Source organism: Ylistrum balloti, unplaced genomic scaffold (assembly GCF_031769215.1).
Source record: "Ylistrum balloti isolate Yb309-2 unplaced genomic scaffold, AGI_CSIRO_Ybal_v1 Utg370464, whole genome shotgun sequence".
In the NCBI taxonomy this organism is placed as follows: domain Eukaryota; kingdom Metazoa; phylum Mollusca; class Bivalvia; order Pectinida; family Pectinidae; genus Ylistrum; species Ylistrum balloti.
In genome coordinates this window covers 616631-641009 of record NW_026782306.1, presented here as the reverse complement: position 1 = coordinate 641009, position 24379 = coordinate 616631, and the positions used below count along the sequence as shown (strand labels likewise).

At 41.0% G+C, this 24379-nt stretch overlaps 1 long non-coding RNA gene across 6 annotated transcripts; it reads left to right on the top strand.

Annotated features, from left to right (window-relative positions):
* Positions 1 to 220: 220 nt before the first annotated feature.
* Positions 221 to 4094, top strand: LOC132555239 (uncharacterized). Of its 6 annotated transcripts, none has more exons than XR_009554416.1 (4): positions 221 to 543; positions 700 to 1146; positions 1717 to 3036; positions 3424 to 4094. It is a non-coding gene; the product is annotated as an uncharacterized LOC132555239 (long non-coding RNA). The 6 variants fall into 6 exon arrangements; XR_009554415.1 differs by having other exon boundaries at positions 221 to 855; positions 908 to 1146; XR_009554417.1 differs by having other exon boundaries at positions 221 to 1146; positions 1717 to 2048; positions 2465 to 3036.
* Positions 4095 to 24379: the final 20285 nt, after the last annotated feature.

Genomic DNA, 24379 nt, shown 5'->3' with positions numbered 1-24379 from the left:
TCACTCTTCACATCTCAAACAAATGGACAAATTATATAAATGGAATACAATAAATATCTATGGCTATTGTTCCATAAAACTCATCTCCTGACACCTTGCTGGGCATGCGACACATCCACTTCCGTGAAATTCTTGTGTGGTAATTGTCTTAGAGGTCATCAGGCTCAAAATTTGAAGGTTTTTATCAATATTACATACATGTTACTCAGGGCCGTGCTTTAGACAGCAGAGGTAAGTCAATATTACATACATGTTATTCAGGACCGTGCTTTAGACAGCAGAGGTTAGTCAATATTACAAACATGTTATTCAGGGCCAGGGTTTAGACAGCAGAGATTAGTCAATATTACAAACATATTATTCAGGGCCAGGGTTTAGACAGCAGAGGTTAGTCAATATTACAAACATGTTATTCAGGGCCAGGGTTTAGACAGCAGAGATTAGTCAATATTACAAACATATTATTCAGGGCCAGGGTTTAGACAGCAGAGATTAGTCAATATTACAAACATGTTATTCAGGGCCAGGGTTTAGACAGCAGAGGTTAGTCAATATTACATACATGTTATTCAGGGCCAGGGTTTAGACAGCAGAGGTTAGTCACTATTACAAACATGTTATTCAGGGCCGTGCTTTAGACAGCAGAGGTAAGTCAATATTACATACATGTTATTCAGGCCCAGGGTTTAGACAGCAGAGGTTAGTCAATATTACAAACATGTTATTCAGGGCCAGGGTTTAGACAGCAGAGGTTAGTCACTATTACATACATGTTATTCAGGGCCAGGGTTTAGACAGCAGAGGTTAGTCAATATTACAAACATGTTATTCAGAGCCAGGGTTTAGACAGCAGAGGTTAGTCAATATTACATAGACATTATTCAGGGCCAGGCTTTAGACAGCAGAGGTTAGTCACTATTACATACATGTTATTCAGGGCCAGGGTTTAGACAGCAGAGGTTGGTCAATATTACAAACATGTTATTCAGGGCCAGGGTTTAGACAGCAGAGGTTAGTCACTATTACATACATGTTATTCAGGGCCAGGGTTTAGACAGCAGAGGTTAGTCAATATTACATAGACATTATTCAGGGCCAGGGTTTAGACAGCAGAGGTTAGTCAATATTACAAACATGTTATTCAGGGTCATGTTTTAGACAGCAGAGGTTGGTCAATATTACATACATGTTATTCAGGCCCAGGGTTTAGACAGCAGAGGTTAGTCAATATTACAAACATGTTATTCAGAGCCAGGGTTTAGACAGCAGAGGTTAGTCACTATTACATACATGTTATTCAGGGCCAGGGTTTAGACAGCAGAGGTTAGTCAATATTACAAACATGTCATTCAGGGTCATGTTTTAGACAGCAGAGGTTGGTCAATATTACATACATGTTATTCAGGGCCATGTTTTAGACAGCAGAGGTTAGTCAATATTACATACATGTTATTCAGGGCCATGTTTTAGACAGCAGAGGTTAGTCACTATTACATACATGTTATTCAGGACCGTGCTTTAGACAGCAGAGGTTGGTCAATATTACATACATGTTATTCAGGGCCAGGGTTTAGACAACAGAGATTAGTCAATATTATATACATGTTATTCAGGCCAGGGTTTAGACAGCAGAGATTAGTCAATATTACATACATGTTATTCAGGGCCAGGGTTTAGACAGCAGAGGTTAGTCAATATTATATACATGTTATTCAGGCCAGGGTTTAGACAGCAGAGGTTAGTCAATATTACATACATGTTATTCAGGGCCAGGGTTTAGACAGCAGAGGTTAGTCAATATTACATACATGTTATTCAGGGCCGTGCTTTAGACAGCAGAGGTTGGTCAATATTACATACATGTTATTCAGGGCCAGGGTTTAGACAGCAGAGGTTAGTCAATATTATATACATGTTATTCAGGCCAGGGTTTAGACAGCAGAGGTTAGTCAATATTACATACATGTTATTCAGGGCCAGGGTTTAGACAGCAGAGGTTAGTCAATATTACAAACATGTTATTCAGGGCCAGGGTTTAGACAGCAGAGGTTGGTCAATATTACAAACATGTTATTCAGGGCCAGGGTTTAGACAGCAGAGGTTAGTCAATATTACATACATGTTATTCAGGGCCATGTTTTAGACAGCAGAGATTAGTCAATATTACATACATGTTATTCAGGGCCAGGGTTTAGACAGCAGAGGTTAGTCAATATTACATACATGTTATTCAGGGCCATGTTTTAGACAGCAGAGGTTAGTCAATATTACAAACATGTTATTCAGGGCCATGTTTTAGACAGCAGAGGTTAGTCAATATTACATACATGTTATTCAGGGCCATGTTTTAGACAGCAGAGGTTAGTCACTATTACATACATGTTATTCAGGACCGTGCTTTAGACAGCAGAGGTTAGTCAATATTACATACATGTTATTCAGGACCGTGCTTTAGACAGCAGAGGTTAGTCAATATTACATACATGTTATTCAGGGCCAGGGTTTAGACAGCAGAGGTTAGTCAATATTACAAACATGTTATTCAGGGCCATGTTTTAGACAGCAGAGGTTAGTCAATATTACAAACATGTTATTCAGGGCCGTGCTTTAGACAGCAGAGGTTAGTCAATATTACAAACATGTTATTCAGGGCCAGGGTTTAGACAGCAGAGGTTAGTCAATATTACAAACATGTTATTCAGGACCGTGCTTTAGACAGCAGAGGTTAGTCAATATTACAAACATGTTATTCAGGGCCAGGGTTTAGACAGCAGAGGTTAGTCAATATTACAAACATGTTATTCAGGACCGTGCTTTAGACAGCAGAGGTTAGTCAATATTACAAACATGTTATTCAGGGCCAGGGTTTAGACAGCAGAGGTTAGTCAATATTACATACATGTTATTCAGGGCCAGGGTTTAGACAGCAGAGGTTAGTCAATATTACATACATGTTATTCAGGGCCAGGGTTTAGACAGCAGAGGTTAGTCAATATTACAAACATGTTATTCAGGGCCAGGGTTTAGACAGCAGAGGTTAGTCAATATTACAAACATGTTATTCAGAGCCAGGGTTTAGACAGCAGAGGTTAGTCACTATTACATACATGTTATTCAGGGCCAGGGTTTAGACAGCAGAGGTTAGTCAATATTACAAACATGTCATTCAGGGTCATGTTTTAGACAGCAGAGGTTAGTCATTCATATTTTTACAGCAGAGGTTGGTCACATGTTATTCAGGGCCATGTTTTATACAGCACAGCAGAGGTTAGTCACTATTACATACATGTTATTCAGGGCCAGGGTTTAGACAGCAGAGGTTAGTCAATATTACAAACATGTCATTCAGGGTCATGTTTTAGACAGCAGAGGTTGGTCAATATTACATACATGTTATTCAGGGCCATGTTTTAGACAGCAGAGGTTAGTCAATATTACATACATGTTATTCAGGGCCAGGGTTTAGACAGCAGAGGTTAGTCAATATTACAAACATGTTATTCAGGGCCAGGGTTTAGACAGCAGAGGTTAGTTAATATTACATACATGTTATTCAGGGCCAGGGTTTAGACAGCAGAGGTTAGTCAATATTACATACATGTTATTCAGGGCCAGGGTTTAGACAGCAGAGGTTAGTCAATATTACATACATGTTATTCAGGGCCAGGGTTTAGACAGCAGAGGTTGGTCAATATTACAAACATGTCATTCAGGGTCATGTTTTAGACAGCAGAGGTTAGTCAATATTACATACATGTTATTCAGGGCCAGGGTTTAGACAGCAGAGGTTAGTCAATATTACATACATGTTATTCAGGGCCATGTTTTAGACAGCAGAGGTTAGTCAATATTACATACATGTTATTCAGGGCCAGGGTTTAGACAGCAGAGGTTAGTCAATATTACATACATGTTATTCAGGGCCAGGGTTTAGACAGCAGAGGTTAGTCAATATTACATACATGTTATTCAGGGCCAGGGTTTAGACAGCAGAGGTTAGTCAATATTACATACATGTTATTCAGGGCCATGTTTTAGACAGCAGAGGTTAGTCAATATTACATACATGTTATTCAGGGCCATGTTTTAGACAGCAGAGGTTAGTCAATATTACATACATGTTATTCAGGGCCAGGGTTTAGACGGCAGAGGTTAGTCAATATTACAAACATGTTATTCAGGGCCAGGGTTTAGACAGCAGAGGTTAGTCAATATTACATACATATTATTCAGAGCCAGGGTTTAGACAGCAGAGGTTAGTCAATATTACAAACATGTTATTCAGGGCCAGGGTTTAGACAGCAGAGGTTAGTTAATATTACATACATGTTATTCAGGGCCAGGGTTTAGACAGCAGAGGTTAGTCAATATTACAAACATGTTATTCAGGGCCAGGGTTTAGACAGCAGAGGTTAGTCAATATTACATACATGTTATTCAGGGCCAGGGTTTAGACAGCAGAGGTTGGTCAATATTACATACATGTTATTCAGGGTCATGTTTTAGACAGCAGAGGTTAGTCAATATTACATACATGTTATTCAGGGCCAGGGTTTAGACAGCAGAGGTTAGTCAATATTACATACATGTTATTCAGGGCCATGTTTTAGACAGCAGAGGTTAGTCAATATTACATACATGTTATTCAGGGCCATGTTTTAGACAGCAGAGGTTAGTCAATATTACATACATGTTATTCAGGGCCATGTTTTAGACAGCAGAGGTTAGTCAATATTACAAACATGTTATTCAGGGCCAGGGTTTAGACAGCAGAGGTTAGTCAATATTACATACATGTTATTCAGGGCCAGGGTTTAGACAGCAGAGGTTAGTCAATATTACATACATGTTATTCAGGGCCAGGGTTTAGACAGCAGAGGTAAGTCAATATTACAAACATGTTATTCAGGGCCATGTTTTAGACAGCAGAGGTAAGTCAATATTACATACATGTTATTCAGGGCCATGTTTTAGACAGCAGAGGTTAGTCAATATTACAAACATGTTATTCAGGGCCAGGGTTTAGACAGCAGAGGTTAGTTAATATTACATACATGTTATTCAGGGCCAGGGTTTAGACAGCAGAGGTTAGTCAATATTACATACATGTTATTCAGGGCCAGGGTTTAGACAGCAGAGGTAAGTCAATATTACAAACATGTTATTCAGGGCCATGTTTTAGACAGCAGAGGTTAGTCAATATTACAAACATGTTATTCAGGGCCAGGGTTTAGACAGCAGAGGTTAGTCAATATTACATACATGTTATTCAGGGCCAGGGTTTAGACAGCAGAGGTAAGTCAATATTACATACACATTATTCAGGGCCAGGGTTTAGACAGCAGAGGTTAGTCACTATTACATACATGTTATTCAGGGCCAGGGTTTAGACAGCAGAGGTAAGTCAATATTACATACATGTTATTCAGGGCCATGTTTTAGACAGCACAGGTTAGTCACTATTACATACATGTTATTCAGGGCCAGGGTTTAGACAGCAGAGGTTAGTCAATATTACATACATGTTATTCAGGGCCAGGGTTTAGACAGCAGAGATTAGTCAATATTGTAAACATGTTATTCAGGGCCAGGGTTTAGACAGCAGAGGTTAGTCAATATTGTAAACATGTTATTCAGGGCCAGGGTTTAGACAGCAGAGGTTAGTCAATATTACAAACATGTTATTCAGGGCCAGGGTTTAGACAGCAGAGGTTAGTCAATATTACATACATGTTATTCAGGGCCAGGGTTTAGACAGCAGAGGTTGGTCAATATTACAAACATGTTATTCAGGGCCATGTTTTAGACAGCAGAGGTTAGTCAATATTACAAACATGTTATTCAGGGCCAGGGTTTAGACAGCAGAGGTTAGTCAATATTACATACATGTTATTCAGGGCCAGGGTTTAGACAGCAGAGGTAAGTCAATATTACAAACATGTTATTCAGGGCCAGGTTTTAGACAGCAGAGGTTAGTCAATATTACAAACATGTTATTCAGGGCCAGGGTTTAGACAGCAGAGGTTGGTCAATATTACAAACATGTTATTCAGGGCCATGTTTTAGACAGCAGAGGTTAGTCAATATTATATACATGTTATGTACAGGACAATGGAAATACATTTGCTGGTATTTCTGTAGACCTCCCCCACCAAAAAATAAAATAAAAATATGGTTTGGCTTATTACCAGATATGGGAAAAGGACTGGATACATACAGAAAATGGGGAAAAATCAATGTTCCTTACTTCAGTTTATCAAAAGGATCTGTATAGTTCCCTCTAAGTATGCACATATCCCAACACCGAGCTATGTGTTGACCCCTATGCTTATTATGAGGTAAATAGAGAAAGTGTATAATTTGTTAAATCCTTATTTACTCAAGGTATTATTGTAAAGATTTGTTTTTGACACCAAACTTGTTAGGAACATGCGTCACCTGAAGCACTATGTGATTCTGAATGGAGTTATACTCGTGATTTTGGGACACTTGACTATAACTGAAGTGCCTGAAATGACAGTTCAATGTTTGTTTATAAATTCAAAGTAAATGATTTTGAATTAAAATTTATCCATCAACTGTGAAGACGTTGGTTTTGTTTTTTCTATATTTGGTCCAAGTCTTATACACTTAAGTAGTTGTCAGTGTATTGGTGAGCCATTCTCCTTAATTATGTGTTTGGGAGAGGCAATTAATAACAGAACATTTTAGTCCATTACTCTATGTCAAATCATAAAACCAATGAACTTCCAAAATTGTCCCATCAGTCTATTTCTAAAATTATAACTTTATTTTCAATACTTTTATGAATCACTGCAATCTAGATCTTTGAGGTTTTAAAATCATTTACGAATTTGTTGAACACAGCAAATCTACTGTCTCATAACACTTGGCAATGTCCCGGTGCATTGACCAGAAGCTGTCAGTTTTTCCTTTTAAAGATACTCTTGTCATTAATTTAGGCCAAGGGTTCCGACATTGGTCCAAAAGCATGCTGAGATGGTAGGCTACAAAGTTTGTTCAAACGAATGGCCTTGACACTCTTTACAGGTCACTGGACAGCTATATACTGAAATGTTTTAATGAAGTGTTTTCAAATTAATAACCTTGGCCTATTTTCAAGGACACAGATATCAAATGCTATCATCTAAAAACAACCTCTCAATAACAGATAAACCTGGAGTTGCAAAATTCCAGTATCATTCCTGGCTAAATAACAGATAAACCTGGAGTTGCAAAATTCCAGTATCATTCCTGGCTAAATAACAGATAAACCTGGAGTTGCAAAATTCCAGTATCATTCCTGGCTAAATAACAGATAAACCTGGAGTTGCAAAATTCCAGTATCATTCCTGGCTAAATAACAGTGACCCTTTTAAAAGATCACAGGCACCAATCTTATATATTCAATTTATATAAAGCATAGATCCTAGGTCATTTGCATTTGTGTAGTATTGTGTTAGGAATTGAACTTTCAAGTTAGAAGAAATTGACTTAACTGTCCAATTAGTAATTTAAAGCTGCTGTCCAAATGTGTGACTCAGGCTCATTGGGCCTCTTTCTTTTTTTAACTATTTATTTATTTCCTTTTTTTCTTCTTGTTTTGAAGATGAGGGGATTGAGGGGTAATGTCCACATTGGGAAATAATGAAAATACTTGACAAAACAATGTGAATAAATTGCTTTTGAAGGAAAAGCTGATTTGTCTATGTGATACAAGCTCCTTGTGTGGAGATTTTCCTAGAACCTGCTCACTTACAAGGGACGTAACTCGTGGTTACTTAGAGCAAGTGTCACGCCCCCGCCCGTGAAATAGGTCAAAAACGTAAACAATCAATCGAACGTTTCTAGGTCAACTTTATAAAGGGATTCTTAAGTGTCTAACACATTATAAAAATATCTAAACATGTTTAGATGAATGTCATTGCTAAATGAATTCGTGTCACGTACATACAGATGCTGTATGCACACACTGCACATCGGCGTGCGTCTATTGACTCGGCAGCTTGCGTGTGTGTTGTGCTACACTTTCTGTCTGTAACGGGCACATACAGCGAGGCGTTGTACATGTCAACGTGTAGAAATCTGAGGCTAACGTCTGCTGAGCTCTCCTTAGAAACAGGAACGGCCAAAGTGGTTGCTGTGGAAATGGTCCTAGAGCTCTGCAAATTAAAAATTATATAATTATAATCTATATAAGGTATAATGTAAAGTAGTAGTGAAATATTTAATGAAAGGGAATCTTATCCCTGATGGTATTCTACTGCAACCAGGCTGAGGTCTATAATATCATACCTAGATTGTGATACAGACCAGAAGCGGTCCGTATTCACCTAAATTATGATAAATATCTGGCACCTGTGATGCAGGCCAGAAGATGGCCATATTCGCCTAGATTGTGATAAATTCTCGGGCCCTCGAGAAAGACTGAGTTAGGTCTATATACACCTTGTAATAAATTCTCAGGTCTCTGTTATAAAGATCAGGATAGCCCCATATTCGCCCTAAATTCATTCGTTGTAGTGAATTGTAAAGTCCTTTAGAATGCCAAATAATTCATCGGTTGTGCACACTGTGTCCAGAGTGTACAGCCACCCTGTCGTCGGGAGAGTTAAAATGACTGGAAATAAATATGTACAGTGGTAGGCTAATACACTGGACCACTTCTAGCTCTATGGAAGATTTCCTCTGTGGCCCCAGAAAAGTTCTGTTTTGTTTTGTGTACACTCTCTTTACCAGCCACGACATCCCCTGTGTCGCTGTGGTGACGTCACACGTATGATATCGAGAGTAGATTCAGTAATTAGCTGACTAGAGATATACCTCGCCGACATGAATACATCTGTATCGAAATGTTGGCGGACAACGTATTTAGCGGCGTGAGCTGTAGATGGACAGTGATGTAATTGTCAAGGTCAGTTGTTGCATCGGCCGAATTGTTTGAAAGTAGGAAAAGACCCACCAGTAGTGCAGTGGCCCAGTCGTGACTGTAAACAATAGTTTTACCGGCCTATCAACAACATACAAATAAGTCTTGTGTTTTTGTAAATTGACATGCGTTTGTAAATGTTAACTCACAAGAAAATACGATGAGTAAGATTCCCACCTATCTGTTTATTAAGACTGATGGAAATATTGGTTGATGAAGAATTGGCCGAGAAACCTACTGTCTCGTCCTGTAGTTCAAGTAAACAATCGGATCATATTTCTTTCAAAGATCGACCACATGTAACAGAAATTTTAAAGGAAGTTTTTTTTTCTCCACACACAGCAATGGTCTGACATTGCCAAAGTCAGCACTGTTCCATCACAAATCACCAACATGGCCCAGCGCACGTGCGAATATGTACACTGAAGATTTACGACTGGTGTAGGTGATCGGATGGTGTAGTGGATAACATACTATCCCCGATCGATCGTGAGTGTCGTCTTCCCGACCACGTGGGAGATTTTCCGGATACAATTCAGTTCAATGCAATTTCTCTCTTAACGCATTCCGGTCCACGTGGGACAACAAATAATACAATGCACAATAACACACTGAAAAGTAGACAAAAAGACAGGTTGACGGACATAATTATAGAAATATACAAGCCTAGGTATTCGACGTCTTCTCGAGATTGTGGTCCCATGCGACAATTATGACAAATATAAGCGATTCCATACGTCATCTTGAATTTGCCTTTCTTAATGTTTCTATCCCTGTTTTTGCATGTTTCCATCTATTCTCGTTTTCACGCCGTTACGTGGATTTTAATTTTCATGGCGACTCTCTGACACAAAACAGAAGACGTTTGAATAACTTAACATCCGGTCTTATTGCCATTGTACTTCATTCTTTCATTCTTCTTTCTCGGTATTTTTGATTGAATCGAGTGCCAAGTACAGCTTGTTTCCCTTTGGGTTTTACTGCCGTAGGGGACGGTTAATATTCCGTCCTTGTGCCGTAAGATCCCGCAGGTCGATGGTAGATTCTCAGAAGTCTGCTGTTAAGAGGATATAGGAAAGCTAGTCTACTAAATTCCACTGCGTGATTGTATGAGGCGATTAAAAACCCCTGCAGTAGTATATGTTTATCCCTCTGTCCGTACCACGGAGACAATATAGAAACGAAATGAATCCACTTCCTCTATTACATTACTTAGGATCATAACCTTTTACTCTATTCTGTGTGCTTTTATTTCAACGGTTTAGTGCTCTGCCTGACACCCCGTCCCTATCACCCTGACACCGTCCCTATCACCGTGACTGTTGGTGTCCCTCCTTACACCCGTCCCTATCATCCTGACACCCGTCCCTATCACACTGACACCGTCCCTATCACCGTGACTGTTGGTGTCCCTCCTTACACCCGTCCCTATCACCGTGACTGTTGGTGTCCCTCCTTACAACCGTCCCTATCACCGTGACTGTTGGTGTCCCTCCTTACACCCGTCCCTATCACCGTGACTGTTGGTGTCCCTCCTTACACCCGTCCCTATCACGTGACTGTTGGTGTCCCTCCTTACACCCGTCCCTATCACCGTGACTGTTGGTGTCCCTCCTTACACCCGTCCCTATGACCGTGACTGTTGGTGTCCCTCCTTATACCCGTCTCTATCACCCTGACACCGTTCCTATCACCGTGACTGTTGATGTCCCTCCTGACACCCGTCCCTATCACCCTGACAACCGTCCCTATCACCATGACTGTTGGTGTCCCTCCTTACACCCGTCCCTATCACCGTGACTGTTGGTGTCCCTCCTTACACCCGTCCCTATCACCGTGACTGTTGGTGTCCCTCCTTACACCCGTCCCTATCACCGTGACTGTTGGTGTCCCTCCTTACACCCGTCCCTATCACCATGACTGTTGGTGTCCCTCCTTACACCCGTCCCTATCACCGTGACTGTTGATGTCCCTCCTTACACCCGTCCCTATCACCGTGACTGCAATGTACAGATGATTGTGTTGGTGTTGGACTAGATCGTCATTGGAGAACACACAATAATGTCAGCCTAAAAGCAGGTCGATCACACTCTCCAGGGAGGTTGTTTTGCTGTTAACACCACTGCACGAGAGACTGCTGATTGCTTTATGACACGGCATGGCTGACCGCAACTAACGGACCGTCACCCACTCCCCATACACTAACAGACCGTCACCCTCTCCCCATACACTAACAGACCGTCACCCACTCACCATACATTAACGGACCGTCACCTACTCCCCTTACACTAACGGACAGTCTCCCCATACACTAACGGACCGTCACCCACTCACCATACACTAACGGACCGTCACCTACTCCCCTTACACTAACGGACCGTCTCCCCATACACTAACGGACCGTCACCTACTCCCCTTACACTAACGGACCGTCACCCTCTCCCCATACACTAACGGACCGTCACCTACTCCCCTTACACTAACGGACCGTCTCCCCATACACTAACGGACCGTCACCCTCTCCCCATACACTAACAGACCGTCGCCCTCTCCCCATACACTAACGGACCGTCACCCACTCCCCATACACTAACGGACCGTCACCTACTCCCCTTACACTAACGGACCGTCTCCCCATACACTAACGGACCGTCACCCTCTCCCCATACACTAACGGACCGTCACCCTCTCCCCATACACTAACGGACCGTCGCCCTCTCCCCATACACTAACGGATCGTCTTCCACTCCCCATACACTAACGGACCGTCAACCTCTCCCCCGTCACCCTCTCCCCATACACTAACGGACCGTCACCCTCTCCCCATACACTATAACGGACCGTCTTCCTCTCCCCATACACTAACGGACCGTCATCCTCTCCCCGGACTACCTATACCGCACAACGTGTGTGGGTAATGACAACCCGTGTACTTACATTGGTCATTAGGTAGTGGTTACATGTACACAAACGTGCACTGGTTGGCAACAGGTGCACAATGCAATACAGACTTATCACTTCACACTTTCAAAAGCGTAGTGATGTCTCTAAACATACACGCATTGAACATACCCACGCTAATGCTATGTTTTCTTAAGACGTGTTACACACGTGTATTCCATACACATTCCCAACACATACATGTAAAACACTTGTCCCTCCAACTGCCCCTGAACGCCCCCGACACCGCCGCGATACCCATCTTCGTCACACGCCCCTTTATAAGACCTCAGTTTCCTATTGAGCTTCTGTCGTGTTACACAGGTATAACTCTCGCAAATGCCATCCTGCCCACTAAGTTTAGTGATGTTGAACGACTTGTGATACACACGCCCTCACACGCTCACACATGTATATAAAATATACAAGCACTTACATACATTATTGTCATATACACCAAGGCAAAGTGAACACCTGACACACACGTGCCTGTAACTTGTACACGTGTGCTGTAATGTAGGTATACTAATCTTGTCACACCTCATCTACCTAATTGTGGTGTCCTACTCCATCAGGCCAGTACATTTTATCGGTTACTGCTTCAGGCGAAAGTACACCTCTTCAAAACTACTAGATGTTACTCGATACAGTCACGGACATATCGACGGGTGTAAAATTACGCCACACTGGTTGTTGCAGTGAAAAGACCTTGAAAGTGTTTACACCACAATACAAGCCTGTTAGACATAGACCATCGTTGTATTGTATATTGTGGTTCATTTTCTAGTGTATTGCAAATATCTTTTACCATTTACATATTAAAATGAACGCCTGATGAAATACATCTCTTCAGTGCTACTGTAAATAGGCTTTCCCTAATTATATGTAAAGTAGATTTGGAAAATTCGGACTCGAGCAAGACTTTTAACGACAAGAGTCTTGCCAAAGTCCGAATTTTAAATTGATCATGAGTTTTAAACGATGTCATTATCAAATGGCAAACCAAACATTGATATACTGCCATTTAATGTCTAGGCGTCTAACCGATGATAATCATTTGATATCACGTGCTCTTTTTCCCGGGAACACAAGCGTGTTCAAAAGTCAATCGGGATATGTTCCCGTAAGTATTCCTAACATACGTATTACTATCTACATTGTTTACCACACACCTTTGTCCTTCGACACCGCCTAAGAGGATTTCCTAGACTTCAAAGGTTGTAGGCTTTAACAGTTTGCATGTTGGTAGACTTGTCGGGTACTAACACGCACGTCAACCACACGGCTCGAGTCATTAATGGTTTTTATATAGTACATCCTGACTAAAAGTGTGATCAATAGTTTGTGTTCAATGACACAGCTATATGGGATTGGAAACTGCAAATCATTTACCAGTCAAATAACCATCTGTAAACTGTGGTACTTTGTGAATGACCGAGGAACGTAGAGCAACAAGCAAGAGAGAACGTACACAACACGTCCCTGAAATTACCTTGACTTTATGAATGACGTAGGGACGTACACAACACGTCCCTGGAATTATCTTGACTTTAGGAATGACGTAGGGACGTACACAACACGTCCCTGAAATTACCTTGACTTTATGAATGACGTAGGGACGTACACAACACGTCCCTGAAATTACCTTGACTTTATGAATGACGTAGGGACGTACACAACACGTCCCTGAAATTACCTTAACTTTAGGAATTACGTAGGGACGTACACAACACGTCACTGAAATTACCTTGACTTTATGAATGACGTAGGGACGTACACAACACGTCCCTGAAATTACCGTGACTTTATTAATTACGCTGGGACGTACACAACACGTCCCTGGAATTACCTTGACTTTATGAATGACGTAGGGACGTACACAACACGTCCCTGAAATTACCTTGACATTATGAATGACGTAGGGACGTACACAACACGTCCCTGAAATTACCTTGACTTTATGAATGACGTAGGGACGTACACAAAACGTCCCTGGAATTACCTTGACTTTATGAATGACGTAGGGACGTACACAAAATGTCCCTGGGATTACCTTATCTTTATGAATGACGTAGGGACGTACACAACACGTCCCTGGAATTACCTTAACTTTATGAATGACGTAGGGACGTACACAACACGTCCCTGAAATTACCTTGACTTTCGGAATGACGTAGGGACGTACACAACACGTCCCTGAAATTACCTTGACTTTATGAATGACGTAGGGACGTACACAACACGTCCCTGGAATTACCTTAACTTTATGAATGACGTAGGGACGTACACAACACGTCCCTGAAATTACCTTGACTTTCGGAATGACGTAGGGACGTACACAACACGTCCCTGAAATTACCTTGACTTTATGAATGACGTAGGGACGTACACAATTATTTTCTGAATCATTGATGATTTTACACCTCGATATCAGTTATCCAAATATAGCGTCGTGTTTTCCGAAATGTGATCAATGTGCCTGATAAAGCATGACGGACACTTTCACTGAAGTTTAATAGGTTGTATGTTGACATGTACTTACATCAGGCCGAAGCAACAAGTAATTATGTTTCCTGTTACATAAATTAAGAAGCCCAAGGACCGTGACGGTCACCTGAATTCTGCAAATGTCATAGAAATCATGTAGTTATCGCAGTAGGATAAAACATTGACGGAGTAAGGGTTTTCTTTCAAAAGACTATTAATATTGCTTAAAGGCTTTGAGAAGAAGTTGAAAATGTCAAATGGCGTTTAATGAACGGACGGGCGGACGACGCGTAAGGACAAACAAAAGGCAATTGCAAGAGGTCACTTACTCGAAATATTGTAGGTTCCTATCTCACCTAACATGGAAGAGTCTTTTTCTTTTTCATTAATTTCTAACACAGATTGTAATCTATTAGAGCTGTAAAATGTAGTGCATAATGACATCCTTCCAACTTATGTTAACTTGGTTTTGTTATAATTGTTTAATATACACCATTGACTTTCACAAATACATTATAATACCACATACCACGATCGCGTATGTCTCGTGTTCCGTTACGTACATTCTAGCACGTTCACGGATGGTCACGTGTGTTGACTGGGGTCATTACTACACGGCCCAGGATATATACCTGGGATTAGCTGACATTGAACCAGTCCTAGTCAGAATGGATTAATTATACTAGATGAGTATTTAGTTAAGTTGAAATTTATAGTATTTAAACAAATTATGACATTTCTATATTCTTCCGAACTAGCATTATAAAATTCAGAGTTCCTGTGACCTCAGAGACCAAAGTTCATGAAAGTTCAAATGCAAATGCTGTCGCCAAATGTCATGGGTTCTTTTCACGGAAGGGAGGTAACTCCATCTCTCAAGGTTCCGAACTGTAAACAGTACATTGTATTCATTAATCCAGTTCAACGGTTGACAATAACATAGCTACAACATGCACTCATCAGGGACCGATACAACTTTTTTCAGTGTCCATCAGTAACGGAGTGTATCATTAGTGGGCATATGTATTTTATCAATAAATCGATACCCCACACCAGTACATAAATGTTATTAAAGTTTCAGGTTAGCAACATTCCCTGTAGTACCTCAGCTACTATGAATAGGACCGAAAGTCGGTCAAGTTAAAGCCTGTTTCAGAAAAAGCAATCTCATCTATGTTAAAACGTTTATATCTAAGATGGTGATATCACTACATACGATAATACACTCAACGCTACATCGACTGATATCTAGGAAGTGATGTATCGCCAACTCAGAGTTCGGCACCAAATGGGCTAATCCGTCGAATGAGTAAGAATCTAAAGTAAATAGTGTGACACGTGTACATTGAAACAGACTGTAAGTCACTATTCACATACACTCAAAACGACTATCGGCATTATATATGTATATCTAACTCAGCTTTACTGACATATACGTAGCTTATATTATAATAAACTGTTTTAATGTATTATGTCAGCAGGACCGGACAGTTTCCATACTATGAATGTTTCATGCGTATGACATCTTCATTTCCATAACACTTATTCTAATTTGAAGTCGAGATCATAAATTTACTGCCATTGAAACGCTGTAAAGCACTCATAACTTACACGACAATACTACATCAGTGACGTGATATATACTACAGTGCTACATCAGTGAGATATACTACAGTACTACATCAGTGAGATATACTACAGTACTACATCAGTGAGATATACTACAGTACTACATCAGTGACGTGATATATACTACAGTGCTACATCAGTGACGTGATATATACTACAGTGCTACATCAGTGAGATATACTACAGTACTACATCAGTGAGATATACTACAGTACTACATCAGTGACGTGAGATATACTACAGTACTACATCAGTGAGATATACTACAGTGCTACATCAGTGAGATATACTACAGTACTACATCAGTGAGATATACTACAGTACTGCATCAGTGAGATATACTACATCAGTGAGATATACTACAGTGCTACATCAGTGAGATATACTACAGTGAGATATACTACAGTACTGCATCAGTGAGATATACTACAGTATTACATCAGTGACAGTATACTACAGTGCTACATCAGTGAGATATACTACATCAGTGAGATATACTACAGTACTACATCAGTGAGATATCCTACAGTACTACATCAGTGAGATATACTACAGTGCTACATCAGTGAGATATACTACAGTACTACATCAGTGAGATATACTACAGTACTACATCAGTGAGATATACTACAGTACTGCATCAGTGAGATATACTACAGTACTACATCAGTGAGATATACTACAGTGCTATATCAGTGAGATATCCTACAGTGCTACATCAGTGAGATATACTACAGTGCTACATCAGTGAGATATACTACAGTACTACATCAGTGAGATATACTACAGTACTACATCAGTGACGTGAGATATACTACAGTACTACATCAGTGACGTGAGATATACTACAGTACTACATCAGTGATGTGAGATATACTACAGTACTACATCAATGACGTGAGAGATACTTCAGTACTACATCAGTGAGATATACTACAGTACTACATCAGTGAGATATACTACAGTATTACATCAGTGAGTCGAAAAGAGCCCCCAATTATTTGTGGTCTCTCTACAACTTATTTATACAGGAATTCCTGTCCTGATAAAACTTTCTATTTTATGGGAAGAATCGAAAGCCTGATTTCCAAGAGTCGACAACGAAGTAAGATAGAATGCACTGATTAGTATTATATATCAAGTTAATCACATCGGCCTGGTATCCCACGAATTCGTCCGTGTAATATTTGTTCCTATGTCGCTAGCTTTTTCCATTCGCTGCGCCGGTCAGAAATCGATTCAGCCAAGTCACGGTTAATATGTTCCGCCATACATGAACTGAAAATTGTTTTTGTCCTTACAAATGAACTTCAAATCCTGTCAAAATGTAGCTTTTTTGGTTATGTGATAAAACGTCTACTAGCATTCACTTCACGTAAGATTTATTGAAGTTCGTCCCGGAATTTAAATTTTGCTCGGAAATGTTAATTTCATGAAACTTATATTGAAATAAAAGCTATTGTATTGTATCATGTTGTGTTGTATTGTATTGTATTTGTATTGTATTGTGTTATATTACATGTTTTGTTGTGCTGTATTGTATTGTGTTGTATTGTGTTGTATTGTATCGTGTTGTATTGTTTTGTATTGTGATGTATTGTGTTGTGTTGTGTTGTATTGTATTGTATCGTGTTGTATTCTATTGTGTTGTGTTGTATTGTGTTGTATTTGTATTGTATTGTGTTATATTACATGTTTTGTTGTGCTGTATTGTATTGTGTTGTGTTGTATTGTATTATAATATATTGTATTGTGTTGTGTTGTGTTGTGTTGTATTGTGATATATTGTATTGTGTTGTATTGTAATGTATTGTATTGTGATATATTGTATTGTGTTGTGTTGTATTGTGTTGTGATATATTGTATTGTGTTGTGTTGTATTGTATTGTGTTGTATTGTATTGTGATATATTGTATTGTGTTGTATTGTATTGTGTTGTATTGTATTGTGATATATTGTATTGTGTTGTGTTGTATTGTATTGTGATATATTGTATTGTGTTGTGTTGTATTGTATTATGTTTACTGTATTATATTGTATTGTGATATATTCTATTGTGATATATTGTATTGTGTTGTATTGTGATATATTGTATTGTGTTGTGTTACATGTTGTGTTGTGCTGCGTCATGTTGCTTTTTTCAATAGGCAGTTGAATTGGTAATGTGGCTTTTGTAAGTTCACATATTGACGAGAGACACGGACTCTGACAGACTAACATGAAACCTATTTAGTCAGTCATAAACTTATTTTAAAGAAACAAAATTTACAACAACAAAAATCGCTCTGTGCCATTTCTGACCTGCTGAGAACAGTCGCTTGTATGTAACGAGGTAGGTTAAACATAATATACACAGGTAGATATACTGCACAAAATGTACAGATATACCTGGACAAACACCCGGGGGGCTCACAAACTCGCCAGCACACCCACAAACGGTTTAGGTCACGGTAGATTTTACAGACCTGACTGTTGCCTTTTAACGTTTCGCATCTATATAAACTTACATAGCTGCATGGCATGTCCGAAATGATGTTAGGAAAGGGAACGTCGTTATGGTGTAATAAAAATCATCTAAAAATATGTTTATATTTTATATGGAAACAAAAGTATTCTTTATAATTGAATATGACACCCAATGTAAAGAAATGCAACGCAACACAACACAGCACAACACAACTGCATAGCACAACATAACACAATACAGCTCAGCACAACACAATACATCACAACACAACAGCACACAAAACAACATAACACAGTACAACACAACACTACACATACATAGCACGACAGCACTAAGCCACGCAAACAACATAACACAGCACAACACTACACTACGCATCAGAGCACAACACTACACTACGCATCAGAGCACAACACTACACCGCATCAGAGCACAACACTACACTACGCATAAATATAATACAACATTGCTTATTTCAGAGTCATATATAAGATATTTAACAGCGATCAGTATTAGAAAACCGTGGCATTAAAACAGCCAATACTAACATCCACTACTTACAACAATAATGTTTTTTGGATATGTGACTCCAGGAGTAACACTCACTATCACTCTCTAGGAGCATAAACCTCTGGCGTATCGAGTTTGTACCTGTGTTACATCCTAATGTGTGGGAAACCTATCAGTCAATGTTTTATTGTGGTTCCGCATTCTTCGTGCAGTTCTACATCTCCTATGTCTATAAGATCGAGCCGTGACACATTTAAAATATACACACGTGGCACGCCTTTAACATGTACACACGTGACACACATTTAACATTTACACACGTGTCACACCTTTAACATTTACACACGTGTCACACCTTTAAATGTACACACGTGTCACACCTTTAACATGTACACACGTGTCACACCTTTAACATTTACACACGTGTCACACCTTTAACATGTACACACGTGACACACATTTAACGTGTACATACGTGTCACACCTTTAACATGTACACACGTGACACACCATGAACATTGACATATCAACAACTGCGCAAACACACAATATGTGCTTTTAGAGTAGAGATAAATATAGGAACAAAATAACACGTCACGTCGTGCCACCGATTTGGTCATATAGTTTGTTATATATACTGTACACGTCACGTATTGCATATGATCTCAAAATAGAACATCTCTTTTTTCAAAGACAGCGGGTAGAAAAGATTTTGTTTATGTAAGAACATGAGATAGACTCTCTCCGACAATTCTATAGTCCGAAAGCCCAATAATCGGACAGCCTATAATCTGAAGGCTTAATGATACAGAAAAGTGATGACTTAAATCAGAATACTGTACTACCAGTCAAATGGACTTTGAAATGAAAGCCTGAAGATATCTATAATTATAACAAATATGTGTATTTATCGGTTACGTTACATGTACTTTCTGCACTTATAGATATGTATCTTACATGTAAATACAATGATTGTATCGTACTGTAACTCTGTACTGTGTTGTGTTGTGATGAAATGTTCTGTACTGTACTGTAATGTACTGTAACTCTGTACTGTGTTGTGTTGTGATGAAATGTTCTGTATTGTACTGTAATGTACTGTACTCTGTACTGTAATGTTCTGTACTGTACTGTAATGTACTGTACTGTACTGCGCTATACTGTACTGTAATGTTCTGTACTATACTGCACTATACGGTACTATACTGTACTGTACTGCGCTATACTGTTCTGTATTGTAATGTACTGTACTCTGTACTGTACTGTACTATACTGTACTGTAATGTTCTGTACTATACTGTACTGTACTGTACTGTACTATACTGTTCTGTATTGTAATGTACTGTACTCTGTACTGTACTGTACTATATTGTACTGTACTGTACTATACTGTACTGCGCTATACTGTTCTGTATTGTAATGTACTGTACTCTGTACTGTACTGTACTATACTGTACTGTACTGTACTATACTGTACTGTACTGCGCTATACTGTTCTGTATTGTAATGTACTGTACTCTGTACTGTACTGTACTGTACTGTACTGTACTGCGCTATACTGTTCTGTATTGTAATGTACTGTACTCTGTACTGTACTGTACTATACTGTACTGTACTGTACTGCGCTATACTGTTCTGTAATGTTCTGTACTGTAATGTACTCTGTACTGTACTGTACTGTACTGTACTGTAACTCTGTACTGTGATGCTTTGTGATGTAATGTTCTATACTGTACTGTACAGCGCTGCACTATACTGTACTGTACTATACTGTACTGCACTATACTGTACTGTACTGAAATGTTCTGTACTGTACTGCACTAAGCTGTAATGTTCTGTACTGTAATGTACTGTACTGCACTATACTGTACTGTGCTGTAATGTTCTGTACTGTACTGTACTGTACTGTAACTCTGTACTGTGTTGTGATGTAATGTTCTGTACTGTACTGCACTATACTGTGAAGTTCTGTACTGTACTATACTGTACTGTACTATACTATACTGTTCTGTACTGTACTATACTGTACTGTACTATACCGTACTCTGTACTGTACTGTAATGTTCTGCACTGTAATGTAATGTTCTGTACTGTACTGTACTGTACTATACTGTACTGTACTGTACTGCACTATACTGTACTGTACTGTAATGTTCTGTACTGTACTGTACTGTACTGTAACTCTTTACTGTGTTGTGTTGTGATGTAATGTTCTGTACTGTACTGCACTATACTGTAATGTTCTGTACTGTACTATACTGTACTGTACTATACTGTACTGTACTATACCGTACTCTGTACTGTACTGTAATGTTCTGTACTGTAATGTAATGTTCTGTACTGTACTGTACTATACTGTTCTGTACTGTACTGTAATGTTCTATACTGTACTGTACTGCACTGTATCGCGGACCTTTGTAGCATTGGACCTTCGGAGTAGTGAACCCTCGGAGTATCGCGGACCTTTGTAGCATTGGACCTTCGGAGTAGTGAACCCTCGGAGTATCGCGGACCTTTGTAGCATTGGACCTTCGGAGTAGTGAACCCTCGGAGTATCGCGGACCTTTGTAGCATTGTACCTTCGGAGTAGTGAACCCTCGGAGTATCGCGGACCTTTGTAGCATTGGACCTTCGGAGTAGTGAACCCTCGGAGTATCGCGGACCTTTGTAGCATTGGACCTTCGGAGTAGTGAACCCTCGGAGTATCGCGGACCTTTGTAGCATTGGACCTTCGGAGTAGTGAACCCTCGGAGTATCGCGGACCTTTGTAGCATTGGACCTTCGGAGTAGTCGAGTATCGCATCATTGGAGTATCGCGGACCTTTGTAGCATTGGACCTTCGGAGTAGTGAACCATCGGAGTATCGCGGACCTTTGTAGCATTGGACCTTCGGAGTAGTGAACCCTCGGAGTATCGCGGACCTTTGTAGCATTGGACCTTCGGAGTAGTGAACCATCGGAGTATCGCGGACCTTTGTAGCATTGTACCTTCGGAGTAGTGAACCCTCGGAGTATCGCGGACCTTTGTAGCATTGTACCTTCGGAGTAGTGAACCCTCGGAGTATCGCGGACCTTTGGACTCTTGGACCTTCGGAGTAGTGAACCCTCGGAGTATCGCGGACCTTTGTAGCATTGGACCTTCGGAGTAGTGAACCCTCGGAGTATCGCGGACCTTTGTAGCATTGGACCTTCGGAGTAGTGAACCCTCGGAGTATCGCGGACCTTTGTAGCATTGGACCTTCGGAGTAGTGAACCCTCGGAGTATCGCGGACCTTTGTAGCATTGTACCTTCGGAGTAGTGAACCCTCGGAGTATCGCGGACCTTTGGACTCTTGGACCTTCGGAGTAGTGAACCATCGGAGTATCGCGGACCTTTGTAGCATTGGACCTTCGGAGTAGTGAACCCTCGGAGTATCGCGGACCTTTGTAGCATTGGACCTTCGGAGTAGTGAACCCTCGGAGTATCGCGGACCTTTGTAGCATTGGACCTTCGGAGTAGTGAACCCTCGGAGTATCGCGGACCTTTGTAGCATTGGACCTTCGGAGTAGTGAACCCTCGGAGTATCGCGGACCTTTGTAGCATTGGACCTTCGGAGTAGTGAACCATCGGAGTATCGCGGACCTTTGTAGCATTGGACCTTCGGAGTAGTGAACCATCGGAGTATCGCGGACCTTTGTAGCATTGGACCTTCGGAGTAGTGAACCCTCGGAGTATCGCGGACCTTTGTAGCATTGGACCTTCGGAGTAGTGAACCATCGGAGTATCGCGGACCTTTGTAGCATTGGACCTTCGGAGTAGTGAACCCTCGGAGTATCGCGGACCTTTGGAGCATTGGACCTTCGGAGTAGTGAACCATCGGAGTATCGCGGACCTTTGTAGCATTGGACCTTCGGAGTAGTGAACCCTCTGAGTATCGCGGACCTTTGGACTCTTGGACCTTCGGAGTAGTGAACCCTCTGAGTATCGCGGACCTTTGGACTCTTGGACCTTCGGAGTAGTGAACCCTCTGAGTATCGCGGAACTTTGGACTCTTGGACCTTCGGAGTAGTGAACCCTCGGAGTATCGCGGACCTTTGTAGCATTGGACCTTCGGAGTAGTGAACCCTCGGAGTATCGCGGACCTTTGTAGCATTGGACCTTCGGAGTAGTGAACCCTCGGAGTATCGCGGACCTTTGGACTCTTGGACCTTCGGAGTAGTGAACCCTCGGAGTATCGCGGACCTTTGGACTCTTGGACCTTCGGAGTAGTGAACCCTCGGAGTATCGCGGACCTTTGTAGCATTGGACCTTCGGAGTAGTGAACCCTCGGAGTATCGCGGACCTTTGTAGCATTGGACCTTCGGAGTAGTGAACCCTCGGAGTATCGCGGACCTTTGGAGCATTGGACCTTCGGAGTAGTGAACCCTCGGAGTATCGCGGACCTTTGTAGCATTGGACCTTCGGAGTAGTGAACCCTCGGAGTATCGCGGACCTTTGTAGCATTGGACCTTCGGAGTAGTGAACCCTCGGAGTATCGCGGACCTTTGTAGCATTGGACCTTCGGAGTAGTGAACCCTCGGAGTATCGCGGACCTTTGTAGCATTGGACCTTCGGAGTAGTGAACCCTCGGAGTATCGCGGACCTTTGGAGCATTGGACCTTCGGAGTAGTGTTTGTTTGCTCTTTTAAACGTGAATTGATCGTTATTTTTAAGCAATGACTTATAACATGACGTTTTAGAGACAATTATGGGTATAAAGTCTAATTCAGATTCACGTGAAAACGGAAAAAGAGACATTGAATAACAAAATGTTTTTGTTCTTATTATAAACGCTGACCCAATCAATCCAGAATAAATATCAACGTCACTACTCTCTGTCCCGTCCGCACGTTCATTAACGTCACTACTCTCTCTCCCGTCCGCACCTTCATCAACGTCATTACTCTCTCTCTCTCTCTCGTCCGCACCTTCATCAACGTCACTACTCCCTCTCCCGTCCGCACCTTCATCAACGTCACTACCCTCTCTCCCGTCCGCACCTTCATCAACGTCACTACTCTCTCTATCCCGTCCGCACCTTCATCAACGTCACTACACTCTCTCCCGTCCGCACCTTCATCAACGTCACTACTCTCTCTTTCCCATCCGCACCTTCATCAACGTCGCTACTCTCTCTCCCGTCCGCACCTTCATCAACGTCGCTACTCTCTCTCCCGTCCGCACCTTCATCAACGTCACTACCCTCTCACTCCCATCCGCACCTTCATCAACGCCACTATTCTCTCTCTCGTCCGCACGTTCATCAACATCAATACTCTCTCTCTGTCCCGTCCGCACCTTCATCAACGTCACTACACTCTCTCCCGTCCGCACCTTCATCAACGTCATTACTCTCTCTCCCGTCCGCACCTTCATCAACGTCACTACTCTCTCTTCCG